Here is a 15,434-nt window from a genome sequence, read left to right as displayed (position 1 = left end):
CTTTTGCTTAACATTCTAATTTCTACCTTCATTTAACAATATTTGTGTTGCATTTAGTTTTAGTAAATTTGATATGATTATTATTTAAATGATTCGATTTTTTATTTAATTTATAACTTGAATAATATAAAAATAAATCATTTCTTATATGATTCACTGGAATATTTTAGGATAACACAAAATTATAAGAATGCTGGACTCACAATATTTGTTAAACCAAAGCTTTCAAGTGTAATTAGTGAACGTCTCTTGAAAGACCAAATGGGGTGGTAGCGACCCAAAGGAGGGACAATTCTTTCTCAATTTAAATCATACTTTCTTAAGGATATATGGTTTGAAGGCATTCCTACATTGTTTTGTTTATAAAAAAGGAGTCCTACAACTAAGTTTTTGATATGCTTTAAAAAATTTAAACATAGAGGTTAAATTTCTCTTTCACATTTAGTTAAAATTTACTTCTATCTTGATGTTATCCTCGTATTTTGTCCATAAGCTTTATTTAAGCCTCCTTATTATATGTTGATATATTTTATGTATAAAATTGGATTGTTTGTGGTTAATATAATTGAATAATTAAAAGTTGATTATTTTTAAATTATATGTTAAGTAAATCACGTGAAACATAATAAATTTTATCTCACAATATTTTTATGATTAATTATATGGAATAATAAAATAGGAGTTAAGGAAAAGGATCTAATTGAATAGTTTTATCATAAAGCTTCAGTAGCCCATAAGCAACTTTTATTCATATTTTGAGGCATGTTGTATATCGTATGTTTATTTACCTCATTGTTTTTATGATATAAATATATATTTTTAAGCAGTAATGCAACTTATGAATTTTCCATGTGATATACTCAATTTTAACTGCTAATGATTATAAAATTTGGAAAGAGAAAATTCTTTGATTAGATATTCAATCTCAAGTTGGATGGGAGTAATCAAATCGCCTCAATATGATGTTGACAATGACTAAAATTTCTGCTAAAGTGTAAAAATGTCAAGGGTTCATTGAAGATAAAACCCTAGCTAGCATCATAATGATCACTAGTGTTAATATGGGATATTCAGTATGTATCACATTACTCCACTTACAAAAACGGAATTCATGGCTTAGTTAAAGAGCAAATGATATTCTCTCACTAGTATTATATGAATTATAATAAAGAAACGTCATCATGAACGAATGATTATCATTACTGTTTGTTACGATAGTACTCTTTTTTTATTGTAAAATATGCAGTTGTGGCCATGAGATAAAATAGAATCGAATTAGGTGAACAAACTATAACCCAAATGGATAAATGATATTTTATATATGAGAGCGACAGACAAATGAAAAGGCCAATGGACAAAAGCACAAATCTAAGTTGTTTTCATAATGATATATAATAGGGAGATTAATCATGGTATTTTTAGTGCGTTGACTTCATGACTAAATAATTTGTGATTAATAAATGAAGAGTCAGTAACTTAATTACAAATTATTTAAGTCATAATTATATATGTCTGATCGATCTTTTTGCTAGCTCAATATAACTGTGTATGATTGCTAATAAGAATCATTAATGTGAAGAACGGATGAAAACGATGTTTGAGAAACAGATTGCATGAATGTTTTTTTCTCAAATGAGTAAGAGATGGCTTAAAATTTAATTTAACTTCTTTGGATTATTATTTAATTGAATGTAATTAAATATTCGAGTCCAAAGGAAAATTAAATAAATTAGTTATTGTAGTTTTATTAAATAAGATAATTAAAATGATTTACTCATAAATTCTAATATGGCAAAGTCGTCATGACTTGACGAAATTAGAATTAGATTGAAAAAACAATTAATTAATTAATTAATATTTTAAGAATAAAAAAATAGATTATTGAAATGAATAATTATATGAGATTGTTTTAATTTAATTTATAACTAGACTACACATATAATTGAACTCAATACATGAAAGACCCAAATACCTTAATATATGGTTAAGTGGGTGGCACATCATGAAGGGTTCCCAGTGTGTGTGCCGCATGGTGTGCCACCCATCTCTTCGGTGTTCTAGTAAGACTAATTTTTTATTAAAATATTTTTTTCCTTTTCTTATTCTAGTAGAAGTCTTGTGAATTTCCTTATAAATAAAGATTAGGAATTGTCAAAATACTCGCAAATATATATATGAGGATACTTTTCTGAATTTTAATGAAGAATTTATTTGGGTTATTTTATTGAACTCAAATAAATTTTAATTTTCGTGAGTACTTCTAAGTTAAAATTTGTGAGATTATAATTGCAAATTCCATGGCAATTATAATTGAAATTGGTGAGACTAAATTCTTGGGCTTTGGATTTTCGATAGAGAAAGTTGACTTTCCCCAATAGAAAGTCTCGGTTTTTATCCTATGTCTGATTCTTTAAATAGAGCCTACTCTCTAAGCATTCGAAGGTTTGGGAATAGCGGAGAAGATCATTCGGTTGAAAGTTAGAAAGATTTAGATGCTAGATCAAAGATTTGACGAATCTCTCAATCTCAAAAACACATGTACTAAATTTTGTGAAAAATTTTAAAATTTCATTGTCTAACAAAACCTAATTTTCCAACACATAAATTGGGGATTGTAGAACAATAGAAGAAGAAAAAGAAAAGAAGATGACGAAAGGAGGATGAAGATGACCATTAAGCAAGCTCTGATATCATGGTAAAACTAAAGCATTGATAAAAACTCAAGTAGAAGAAGAAAGGAGAAAAAGAAAAAAAAAACATAAGTCGAAATAGGAAATGGCAAGTGGATGAACACATTCTGAGCTGACGCGGGGAATCATAATTTTTAATGTTGTTGTAAAAAAAAGAAAAGAAAACTGGTGGTACGTACTTCCTATTTATATATCTCCGAAAGGCTGATTTAAGATGTCTAAAGTCTACTAAACCCAACCTTTTTCTTCCTTTAATTTTCACTTACATTCGTCTCCAATGTCGAATGGGATTTAACATATGCATCGTCCTAATTAATTATTATCATGCTTTATGACTAATGATTCCACCATAAAGTAACCTATCCTTTACTTACTGTTTCATGACTTATGATTCCACCATACACCCTTTTCTGTGGGCATACACAATCAAGAATAAATGAAAAATTAAATGAATAAGATAATGGATATTTGTGGTCATGATTTTGTTTACATCATTAACCAAATTCTATATTTTAATTAATTATTTTATTTTTTCGCTTTTTTTAAGTTCTTAAACTTGTATTCTCTTAGCAATTCACGTGTATGCAGCGTTAGTAATTAATTAATTTTTTAAAATTAAAATATATTATATATATTTTATTAATTTTAATACTTTTTAATTTTAAATGATTTTTATAATTTTTGAATTTTTAAATTAATATAGTATCCACATATATGTCACATCAACAAAGTTAACATATGTTAATTTTTCTATTCGTGATTTGATAAAATAATAAAAATTCAAGAGATAAAAAAAGAAAAATTAAATGAAAAACTAAAATAATTATTTTTATAAAATTAGAAAGTCAAATAAATCACCATGCCTACATTTTATAATTAAGAGTAGAGGTGAGGTTAATAGAGATTGAACCAAAACTTTGGTATTATAATAATTTTGTTATTAGCTTAAAATAGGTAGTGTTATAGACTATGTCGAAATCTTTTTTGGTAATCGACTTTTTAAAAAAAATGAAAATGGAGTCGCCACCAATCCTTATTATTTAGGTACGATTGGATCACCTCAAAGTTTGGTCATATTAATAAAATGTTAGATTTATTAAAATTATTTTTGGTCTACAAAAATCCGAAAAACGGGTTCGGAAGTCAGTTATGTATGAGAAAGGATTAACACTCTCATAACGCTCAAAATTGGTACCTAATCGATTAATTGATGTCTTAATGTCGAGAATTAAAAATTTGAAGAGAATTTAAAATACGATCCCTCTTTGCATGATGTTTTTTTATTAAAATATCGCTTAACTAAATTAATTTTTATGAAAATGTCTTATTTCAAGTTAATCGAGAAGAAAAGATCATGCCCCGTAAGTTAGGACACGGTGCTTTAAATCCTCGAAAACAAGAATAATCACCATTTAATTATTGCTTAAATCTCGTTTTTCCATTTTTAAAATGGATATTCAATTATTTCGGTTTTAGAAAGAGGCCATACTCCGTAAGTTAGGAGCACGACTTCTCTAATTCCAAAAATAATGAACATTGTCTTGGTTTTCAAATGTTTCTTATACGTTAGATAGAACGAAGGTAACTTCTTAAAACGATATATATTTAATTTGTTTAGACATGGTGTAAAAAAATGAATAAATATATTTTAACATGATGACATGATAATTAACAAAATAAAGTAAAATAGTGATGGGTAAAATAACATGATATTAGAATAATAAATAAATAAATGAATAAGAGAAAACACATAAAAGGTAAAATAAAAGTGCCATGCTAGTGAGTAGCAATAATGTAAATATGATGAAAGTAAAACATCAATTTATGGTAATAACAACTATATGATGTCATGATTACTATCATGATATTAATGTGAATAATGAAATAATAATAATAATAATAATAATAATAATAATAATAATAATAATAATAATAATAATAAGGGCAAAAATGCACAATAAAAAAAGAAATATAAATAATCGTAAATTTTAAGTATTAAAAGGGTAAAATAATAATAAATAAATAATTTATAAAAGGGTGAAATTAAAAAATGAAGGATTGAATTGGAATTTAAATGAAATTAAAAGCATAAATTATAATAAAAAAATAAAAAAAATTAATAGGGCAGAATAACAGACCAAAATAGAATATGCGAAAAAGAATAGGGACCAAATGGGAAATTATTCCCAACCCATTAAACGCATCGTTCCTTTGGCAAGTATATGCTAGGTCGGGGGACTAAATAATAAGAAAATAAAATAAAAGGGTAAACATAAAACAAAATAAAAATAACATAGGGCGAGATTGCAAGAAAGTTTAAAAGCGGAAGTACTAAAAAGGAAATTAGACCATTTTTTAAGAAAACGCGCAGATCCAAAAGGTGGGTCGGGTTGGCAGATCATGCCCAAAACGATGTCGTTTTGGGATTTATGAAACCAGGCCAAAACGACGTTGTTCCAGTGCCCTATTTAAGTTAAAATTTTCCAAAAAAATTCATTTTCCCTTTGTTTTTTTAAAAAATCTCCTTTCTCCTTTTTTTTTTCTCTGAAGTTTTCCTTAGGCCGGCAATGGGAGCCACCGTAGCTCCGCCACGGCCGGTGACCGCCGCCTCCGGTGGCCAGAAAATTTTCAAAACCCCCTTATGGTCCCCTTTTTTACAAGGAAACCCGTTTTGGGGTTAAAATTGCCAAAAGCTTGGTAAAATTGGCCCCTTCCAACGAGGCCCTCAACGGAGCCCTAAAGGGACTCCGAGGCTTCTCGAGTCGAAGATGGGTCTCACCAACGACTGAAACAAGTAAAAAAAGCTCTTTTTATTATTTCCTAAATTTATTTCGAAAAATAAAAATAGAAGAATCACCTTTTTTGTATTCGATTTTCTTATATTTCGATTGCTTGTGTCTGTAAAAAAATTACATGGTTGTTATGGCTTTTATAGCCGAATGTCTTACATTAGACTATTATTTTTCTTTTTCTTTTCTGCTGTTCTTTGCGAGTTGCACTTTTGTCCTTGTGTTTTCTTTTTGCAAGCGTCCATGGCAAGGTCAACGGCGTTGGGGAGCCCTGCCTTGCCATTTTGCTGAAAGAGTTAGACCTTGGGCGACAAACTCACTGATGAGGCAGAGGCGGAGGCTACGGCGCAAATAACCCTAGGGTTTCCAAAAATTTTTAAGATAATGGGCCTTAAGGTTTTTGTAAATCGACTTTAATAATGGACTTTATTTTTACTTATTTTTTTTTTTTTGGTTTTTTGGTTTAGTTTGGGTTGAGTTTGGCAAAATTGGGCTATTACAGACTAAATTTCTAGTAGAGTGTTCAAAGGACTTATGGTGGACTCAAATATCAAATTTGATCCTTGGAAAATTCTTAAACATTTAATATAATACAGAAATAAAAATATTTCATTTAAAGAGTATGACCATTTAATATAAATGAAAATCCTCTCCTCAAAGCGCCTGTCACTCTCTGCTCCCCTCATATATTTTATAAACTTTAATTAAAATTAAAATTTATATTAATTTTAAAAGAATTAAAATTGATAAGAAATAAAAATAATAAATTGTACTAATAGATAAAAATAAAAACTTAAATCCTCTATCATACATATATTTTACTTTATAGAAAAATTATAAATAATCTAATACATTGGATTTTTACAAGATGAATTCTTAAATTAAATCTACAGTATTAAACTAGAAATTAACTTTTTTTATTAATACAAAACTCATATTAATGGAATTTTAATATATATATATATATATATATATGAGGGCACAGTGGGGGCAAGCGCTTGGCGCAGAGGATTTGCGTTCATTTAATATATAATTAAATAAGGAAAGGTTTTAATCATGATGTGCGGTGTAGTGATTACTCACCTCATCTCTTAACCATGTGGTTGGGGGTTTGATCTCTACTTATGGGAATAGAGTACATTTCATGGCCAGCTATTTACCTCTTTGGAGAACACCCGTGGCAAGAAGATTAGTCACTGTTGCCGGTGGTGAATACCCAGGTTTTGACCAAAAAAATTAGGAAAGGTTTTGACATTGTTCATATACTGAATGAATATAAAGAGTCTGATCACTAATATGATCTATATTAATGAAATGCCAAATTATTTTTTCAATCTTCAAAGATTTGTTGCTCCACAAGACGGATCTTAAAGTATGGGCCTGCACATGTCCAAAAAATAATTTAAATCATGACTCAAGTGATTTGTTAAAAAGTTTTCAACTCCAAATAAGATAAGTTATGTTGCTAGTCAAAGTGCCTGACTACAATGACCACTTCTGGTGGCACTTCGACAACCATTTTAAAATCACTTGCCTCAATAATAAAATCTCTTTGTTCAAGCCTTCCATGTGTAGAGCACAAATCCATCTTCAGAAAGTAAGTTTTACTTCATCTTGATCTACTCAAATATCATCATATCAATTGACCTTAATATAATGATACAAAAGATCATAAAGTCAGCTTATATATTCTTGGATTACATATATCAATATAAAGGGTAAGTAGATTACATAAGAATCCTTGAAAAGTAATCTTTCTTCATTCAATATCTTCTCTAATGATAAACACAAAATTGTTTGCACAAAATCCTCAAAAAAAGACAAGTAAATCATCAAAATATTTTGGTCAAGCATGCCACAAATAAGGCAAATTATGTTTCTAGCACAGTGTTGATCGAAGTGGACTCTCCCATAAACCACTTTCAAAATTTGCCTTAACATAATTAATATTAAAAGATCTTTTTTTTATATTCCATCCACTAAACATTTTTGCATATCCAAGTGCAACATTGAAAATAAGATGGACGACAAGACCTTGATCCTTCTAAAATTTACAAAATTTGAGTTTAGATTATGCAAACCTAGAAACATTTTTACTTTAAATCTCATTAATTTTATTAATTAATATTGAAAGTGCATTTGGAATAAACTTGAGATGTACTATATGTATTTGTTATAATTAACTATGATAATAAATAATAAAATAAACATAAGAACAACATTAGTGAAAAAGATTAGTCTACAAAAATGATAAATTTAACTAAGCTCAGAATTCATTGTAACGATAAATAGAACGACAACAAAACATGTGAGGAAATAAAGAAAAGAAAGAAGAAACGAAAAAACCAATATTTGTTTACGCAGTTCAGACACAATGTGCCAACATTTGTGGAGCCTTGCTCAGGCTATACTCTTATTCGTTCACCAAATCAAACAACCATAATCGTTTACCTCTATTGGCTAAAGCCCATAACCCCTTACAAGGCAAGTTCATGCAACCCCAATAGAGAACAATAGTTCACTCAACATACATAAAAAACAACTTTAAACTCCACTCAAGAGTTTTCACCAACAATCAGCAAAACAAAAAGAAAAAAAGCAAAAGTTGATTGAAAGTGTTGTAAATTTCTAGCTCTCCAAGCCGTGTAGCACCAAGAGAAAGTGATACCTATTTACAGGCTAAAATACCAGCAAGATAATCTCCTATAACCAACAAATAAATCCTTGTAAAATCCATCGGGAAAATATGATAATTATCTCTTAATTAATTCTTCATTAAATAAAGTGATAAGGATAAAAATTCAATCATTATCCAATAATCCCATAGCCTTGCAATAGGGACGGTTGGGGACTTAGAGTTCTAGTCGAACCATATTTATTATTTTGTAAAAAATGACACACTTTTGTAGGCCACAAATAGTTGGCTAAAACTTTTCCATGGACCATTTTGATGGAGCATGCAAAATTTTAATTTCGTTCTAAAAAGACATGGAACGAGCAATAACAAAACCCCAACAATTAGCAATGGTCTGTGCAATTCGATATAAAACTTATGTTTGTAGGGGTTTCGTCCTAAGATAAATCCATTACTAAAACATAGTACAAATAATTATTTAAGCTCGACCCATGAATAAAAATTTGCACCCTTACAATCACACTTATAGTATGAATCCTTTCCTTTGATTAGCTCCTTCTATTGAGAGTTGTAATCATTCTCCTAAACTACAATGATTCACACTTATAAAGATGTGATTCCTTTGATTAGCTCATTCTATTGAGAGTTGTAATCATTTGCCTAAATTACAATAATTCACTCTTATAAAGATGTGATTAGCCATGAATTATATGGTTCTTATTTAGCTTGATAAAAAAAACTAAAGAATTAAGCTCACTATAAATAGATAATGCATGCATAGTTTTAATAAATTGATCAATCTAGTGTCATTAAAATAGGGTTAAGATGTTGTCTTTATCTTTAACGAGCAGTCCTTTATGTGTAGCTTTGATAATCCTTTCATTTAAAATTCTCTTCATATAGCATGGACTCTCGTAGTTTCTAGTTTCATTTTTCAAATAATTAACTCATTATTTTGTTGTTTTGTTTGTTTCATTAATCCATGTAAAAATTATCAACACATGAAATACAAAATTAGATTATTGATCAATACCTATTGTTCGGACATGTTCCAACAATTTGTGCAACAATTATTTGCGTTAACGTTCTCCTCCTTTTTTATTTTTGTCAAAAATTTGCAAAAAATAAAATAAAATCTTTAATGCCCAACAAAATAATGAACACATGAATCAAAATAAACATTCTCCTATCAATTTCAACCAAGTAGTATGTAGAGTAGATATTAAGTCATTACAAACCAACATCTTAAAACATATACAAAGTCATCAAAGTCAAACAAAAACATGTATCAACAAAATATGCAGCTTTTGTGCTCCTTTCGAAACAAACCAACTCTAGCTAACTCCCTTAAACAACCAATTCCTCTTACACATATAAGACCCTTACCTTATTTCTCCTACTTTTTGGAAAAAATCTATAGTTAGAAAGGTTAGATTATTGCACTTTTCATATCTACATTGTATTGAAGGACTAGATTCCTCCTCTTGTTGATTTTATTGAGTCTTGCATTGAGAAAACAAAGATTAGGTTCCAAATGCTAAGTGTACTACCCATTTAAGAAACGTACAAAGTTGGAGTTGAGACACTTGTTGCAACATGAGTTTAAATAGGTTAAGTAGTCATCTCTACTTACAAAATAAATTCATTAGTGTGATGAGTCGTGTCCTTCACATAAGCTTGTCAAAGAGCTTGATGTCTTAAGTAAGAGACTCAAAATAATCTTCCTTGGTTATAATATTCATTTTTTTATCAACATTTAAAAGATAAGTGATTGAAAAGACAAATTAGTGTTAACATTCTTGGTTTTTACATGACTATATATTTGATAAAAAATAATAAAATTAAGATAAAAAATACACAATGTACCTATTTTGTGCAATAATACGTGAACACTTTTCCAAAAGATGTGTAGTGATGAGAAGACATCTAATTACACACAACAACCAATTGTAAATCATATGTATTACTAAATTTTGAAGTTTTGAATTTCTTTACTTTTTGCCCATGTGGTTCGAATCCTTTGAGTGAGAATAGCTTCAATGGCATCATAATTTTCTTCATACTTAACTTCTACTTCTACTAGAAAGCAATGCTTGATTCCATCTAGATCACAAAAGGCAATAAAACTTAAGAAATTTGCTTATAAACAACCTTTCTCTTTCACCAACCTGATGTGCAACCTCTTAAAAATCTATATGTTTATAATTTTACCTTAAAATTGTAACTTATATAAATCATAAAATATTGTCAACATAGATACACATACCTTTAACATCTAAGGCTTTCTCTTTGCTTGGCCCCATAAAGTACTTGTGAAGAAGCTTTAGTGGACTTTTTGTGGTGACCTATTGCAACATCTTATGAGACACATGATGTTGCTTTCTGTAACACCCCAAACCCAGCCTAGACGTTATGGCCAAATCTGGCGTGTCACATTGGAGTGTCGTTTGCAAATTTGTCTTGTTGGAAAATAAACGTTGCTAAGCTTTAAACCTCTTTAGTATTATTTAACAATCATCTAGTTAAAATGTTTGCCTTGTTATCTGCTACTGTTATAATAGTTATTTTTAAAACGCGGAAGCATTTGAAAACTCCAATTGTTTAAAGTTCGTGACTTTGAAAACAATTATTATTTTGAAAATTCGTCTTCCCTAAACTAGCAATTTAAAGTAAATAAGCAAAAGCCTAATTAAAAACTTAAACAAACCTAAAAGGCCCTTATTACATGAACAAACCCAACACAAACTTTAAATTTAAATAAAAACTAGTAATAAACAACTGCAGTAGTGTGGCCACCTCCGAGTCCCTCACAGCACCAAATCGTCTATGGCTGAGGATTTCCTGTAAGTAAATAAAAGAAAGGGTGAGTTTACGAAAACTCAGTGTGTAATCCCCTATCAGTCATTTAGTAAATAGCATGCAGTAATAGTCTGGGCCTAAGCCCTATTCAGTGACAGTACAGTGTGGGCCTTAGCCCAATACAGTAATAGTGTGGGCCTGTAATACCCCCTACTCGTATTCGTCGTCGAAATAGGGTATGAGGCATTACTAGATTTTACCGAATAAATTTTTAGTTATTACGAGTTAAATACTATTCATTTATCGAAACATGTCATGACGTCCTTTGGATGGGCCTTCGAAGCCCAAAACATACATCGGGACCAAACCGGGATTAAATCGAAACCATAAGAAATTTTTCGCAAAATCCCAAATATTTTTTTTGAACTCAATATAACCTCTTTATAAATATCTAATCTTCTATGCAATTTTAAACCGATACCAATTCAACACAACCAATCCATTTCAACATATTTTCAAGATAGATTTAACGTATTCATAAGATAACCTCATCACATACCAAAACCAAAATTTGTTACCCATACAAATGGCTAACCTTACATTCATTTCACAGTAACATTTACTTTATTAGCTTATACATGCCATTTATTTCCAAAATAGAGTTTCTTTATATGCCGAGATCTTGAGGTTGATAGTGTGATGCGTCTCTGACCGAATCCGACCTCCGAGCTCTTAACACTACAAAATAGGGGAAAAAGAAATAGGGTAAGCACTTTGTGCTTAGTAAGCTCATGTAATAAGAATTATACTTACCTAATATTTTCAATACAATGCAATAAACATTCATACATCCATTCAATGCATTATTCCCTTAACATGCACAAACTCAACATTCAAGTTAGTTCAATAATTTTCATGTATCAATAATATACATACCATGATTGATGAGCTCATCAATACCATGATTTCCATTCCCTTGTTATTTTTCCATATTTATCATGTTGAATTTCTCGAAATTTCGATGGATTTTCAGAGGTACACTTTAGTGTGCAAATCCGGGTCCGTCAATTCATATTCATGTGCGCACATTTCCATTTCAGAGAGCACACTCCCGCGAACCTCATCCTTACAGCGGGATTACCAATCCAGCTAAATCCTCAGAATATAAACTCATAGAGTATTGTCGAGTACCACCAAAGCTAAATCTCGCAATGACAATTACTCTAATGAGCTTGGATCTGAATTACCAGTACAGGCTAAATTCAGACCCTAATTCGGATTACCCGTCTGGGCTAAATCCATTTTTCACATATTCTTCAGGAGGACTATATCAGGATAAGATCACCCGTCCGAGCTAGATCCTTTTTACCGTCAACTCCTTTTCAAAGATCCATCGAATTTTCCTTCCATTCAACAGGGGTTTCTTCCCCCTTTTTATCAAATATATCAATGTTTCATCAATTTTCGTACAATGAACATTTAAATCATATTCACATCAATAACAAACATTTCAAGCATTTAAGAATATAATTCAAGTTACACGAAATTACCTCGATACTTGTTCGTAAACAAAAATCTACTAATCCTAAACTTTTTCTTTTCCTCGATCTAGCTTCGTATTTGAATTTTCTAGATCTAAATAAATAAATTTAATCATTAATCTAATACATTTCATGTTCATATGTAACATTCTCTATAATTCCATTATGATTTATAGTGCATTCAAAGCTGTCTCATTGAGTCATAGTCACTAAATTATTTATATCTTGAGCTACGAAACTCCAAATTAAGATCCGCTAATTTTGCCCAAAACTAGACTCACATATCTTCTTACCATAAAATTTTTGGTTTAGCCAATAAGTACAGTTTATTCTTTAAAGTTTCCCCTGTTTCACTGTTCGACAGTTTCGACCCCTCTTCACTAAAAATTAATTATCTCATTGTACAGAATTCGGATGATGTTCTCGTTTGTTTCTTTTGAAAATAGACTCATTAAGGATTTTAAACATATAAATTTAAGCCCCTAATTATTTTTCTCCAATTTTTTAATGATTTTCCAAAGTGAGAATAGGGGAACCCGAATTCATTCTGACCTTGTCTCACAAAATCTACTATATCTCATGATTTACAATTACATTGCTTACATCGTTTCTTTTATAAACTCAATAAGATTTAATTTCATATTTTATTCATCCTCTAATTCGATCTCTACAATTTTCGGTGATTTTTCAAAGTTAGACTACTGCTGCTGTCCAAAATTGTTTTAGTGCATGATGTTAATTACCATTTTTCCCCTAAGCTTTCAATAAATGATAATTTCATCCATTCTCAATTAACCTCTCAATTGAGCTTATTTTTCTCAATTAACACTTTATTCTATCACTTTAAACTACTTTATAACCTTTGGAAATCATAATTTTATCACTAGACTTTAATTCCAAACTTTTTCACTATTAGGTCCTACAAATCAATTTCTATTGAAATTACCTAATAAAATCATCTCATAAACAAATTAAAGCTTCAATTTCATGCTATTTCATCATAAAATTCCAGCACATATTCATATCAACTTTCAATTTCATTCATAAAATTAAAAACTAATGAATTTAGTAATAGGACCTAGTTGTAAAAGTCTTAGAAACACAAAAATTACAAGAAAAAGGCAAGGATTAACTCACTTGGTGCAAAAATTATGAAGTACCAGCTTGAATAAACCCCTAGGACATTTTTTGGCTGATGATAATGAAGAAAATATGAAAAGAATTCTAGATATTCCAACTTGGTCCCATTTTTATGTTAGCAAAATTTGTTATTTTCCCATTTTACCATTATTTCACCAATTCTCCTGATTTTTCTCAGCTTATGCCGCCCAAAATATCTCTTTTTAGGGTTATTTGCAATTTATGTCCCTCCTCATTTAACAATTGAACTATTTAATCCTTCTAGTAACTTTTACACCTTTTTCAATTTAGTCATTTTCACTTAATTGACTACCCAAATATTAAAATTTTCTAACGAAATTTTAATACCATATTAATAACATTTCATAAATATTTATAAAAATATTTTTGACTCGATTTTACGAGATCGAGGTCTCGGTACCTTGTTTTTACCCAATTTTTTCAATAATTTCTTTTTCTAACTAACCACTAAATCGGTAAAATTCTTCTATCTATATTTTCATACAAATTTCCTATCATATCAATATTCATGCAAAAATATTAAAATAAATTTATCTTTAAATCAGATTTGTGGCTACGAAATGACTGTTCCGATAACCTTGAATTTAGGCCATTATAGGGCCTTAGCCTAATACAGTAATAGTGTGGGTCTTATCCCAATATAGAATCAGTGTGGGCCTTAGCCTAATACATAATCAGTGTAGGCCTTAGCCCAATACAGTAACAATGCAGTGTAATAATAGAACCCATCCCAATCCAGCCAACACACCACTCCGTACCACCAACACACCATATGGGGATAAAATTGACCCACCCAGCCAACACACCAATATCATAGCAAAGCTGCCAGTAATAGTATCGCAGCAAAGCTGCCAGTAACAGTATATGTTGCAAAGCCACCAGTAGGTTCACAGTTGTCTTGAGCGGCCCGTGCGACCTTATCAGTATAGTACACTTCCTCCAAATATAACAACCCAACCCCATGCAACATGTCGTGACATAATATCATACGTGTATGCAAAATGTCATGCTCAATCATAGTCATACATATCATAGAGCAATTCAGTCATATATAAGACAAGGCTATAACAGTCATTTTATCTCCTAGGGGTATAACAGTCATTTTACCCTATGAGGGTATTTCGATCATTTTACCATATGGGGGTATTTCGGTCATTTTATCCTGTGAGATTATTTCGGTTATTTTACCCTATTGGGATACTTCGGTCATTTTACTCTATGGGGTATTTCGGTTATTTTACCCTATGGGGGTATTTCGGTCATATATCGACCTCTCGAAAGGTCCGCAGTCGCATAGAGTGACTCAGGCAACTTAAATGGTCATAACAGTGTAAATGGGCCCAAGACCCATTACTCATCCCAAGTGGGCTCACACGCTCGTGTGGCCCGTTCAGCCTAGACTTCACCACGGCTATGAGATCTACATAGCCTAGTTTAGTATTCGCCACAGTTCGTGGATTTCATCCGTGTGGGGCCCACGAGCTCATTGGTCCATACAGCCCATTTTGGACCAACGTGGCCCATTTCGGCCTAAGCCCATAAGAATGCTCATGGCGGCCTCTACAGTCAAGCACCATGTTTCGTGGGCTCAGATTACCCCACGAGCGTTCGTACGCTCATGTGGCATCGAACGTCGTCATTTTTGACTTTTCAGTTTTTATCGATTTACAGTTAAGGGGTGTGATTACACACACTTCTCGGTATTTCACCGATATCGTTTATAGAGTGCTGTTACACACCTGATGGGGTTTGATGCCGAAACACTCTCGAGACCAGCAGAACTTAAAGTTGAACAATTAAAACTCCAATCAGTCACTCA

The sequence above is a fragment of the Gossypium raimondii genome, chromosome 9 (assembly GCF_025698545.1).
Source record: "Gossypium raimondii isolate GPD5lz chromosome 9, ASM2569854v1, whole genome shotgun sequence".
NCBI lineage: Eukaryota > Viridiplantae > Streptophyta > Magnoliopsida > Malvales > Malvaceae > Gossypium > Gossypium raimondii.
The sequence above is the reverse complement of the archived record's forward strand: the minus strand, read 5'-3'. Positions refer to the sequence as shown.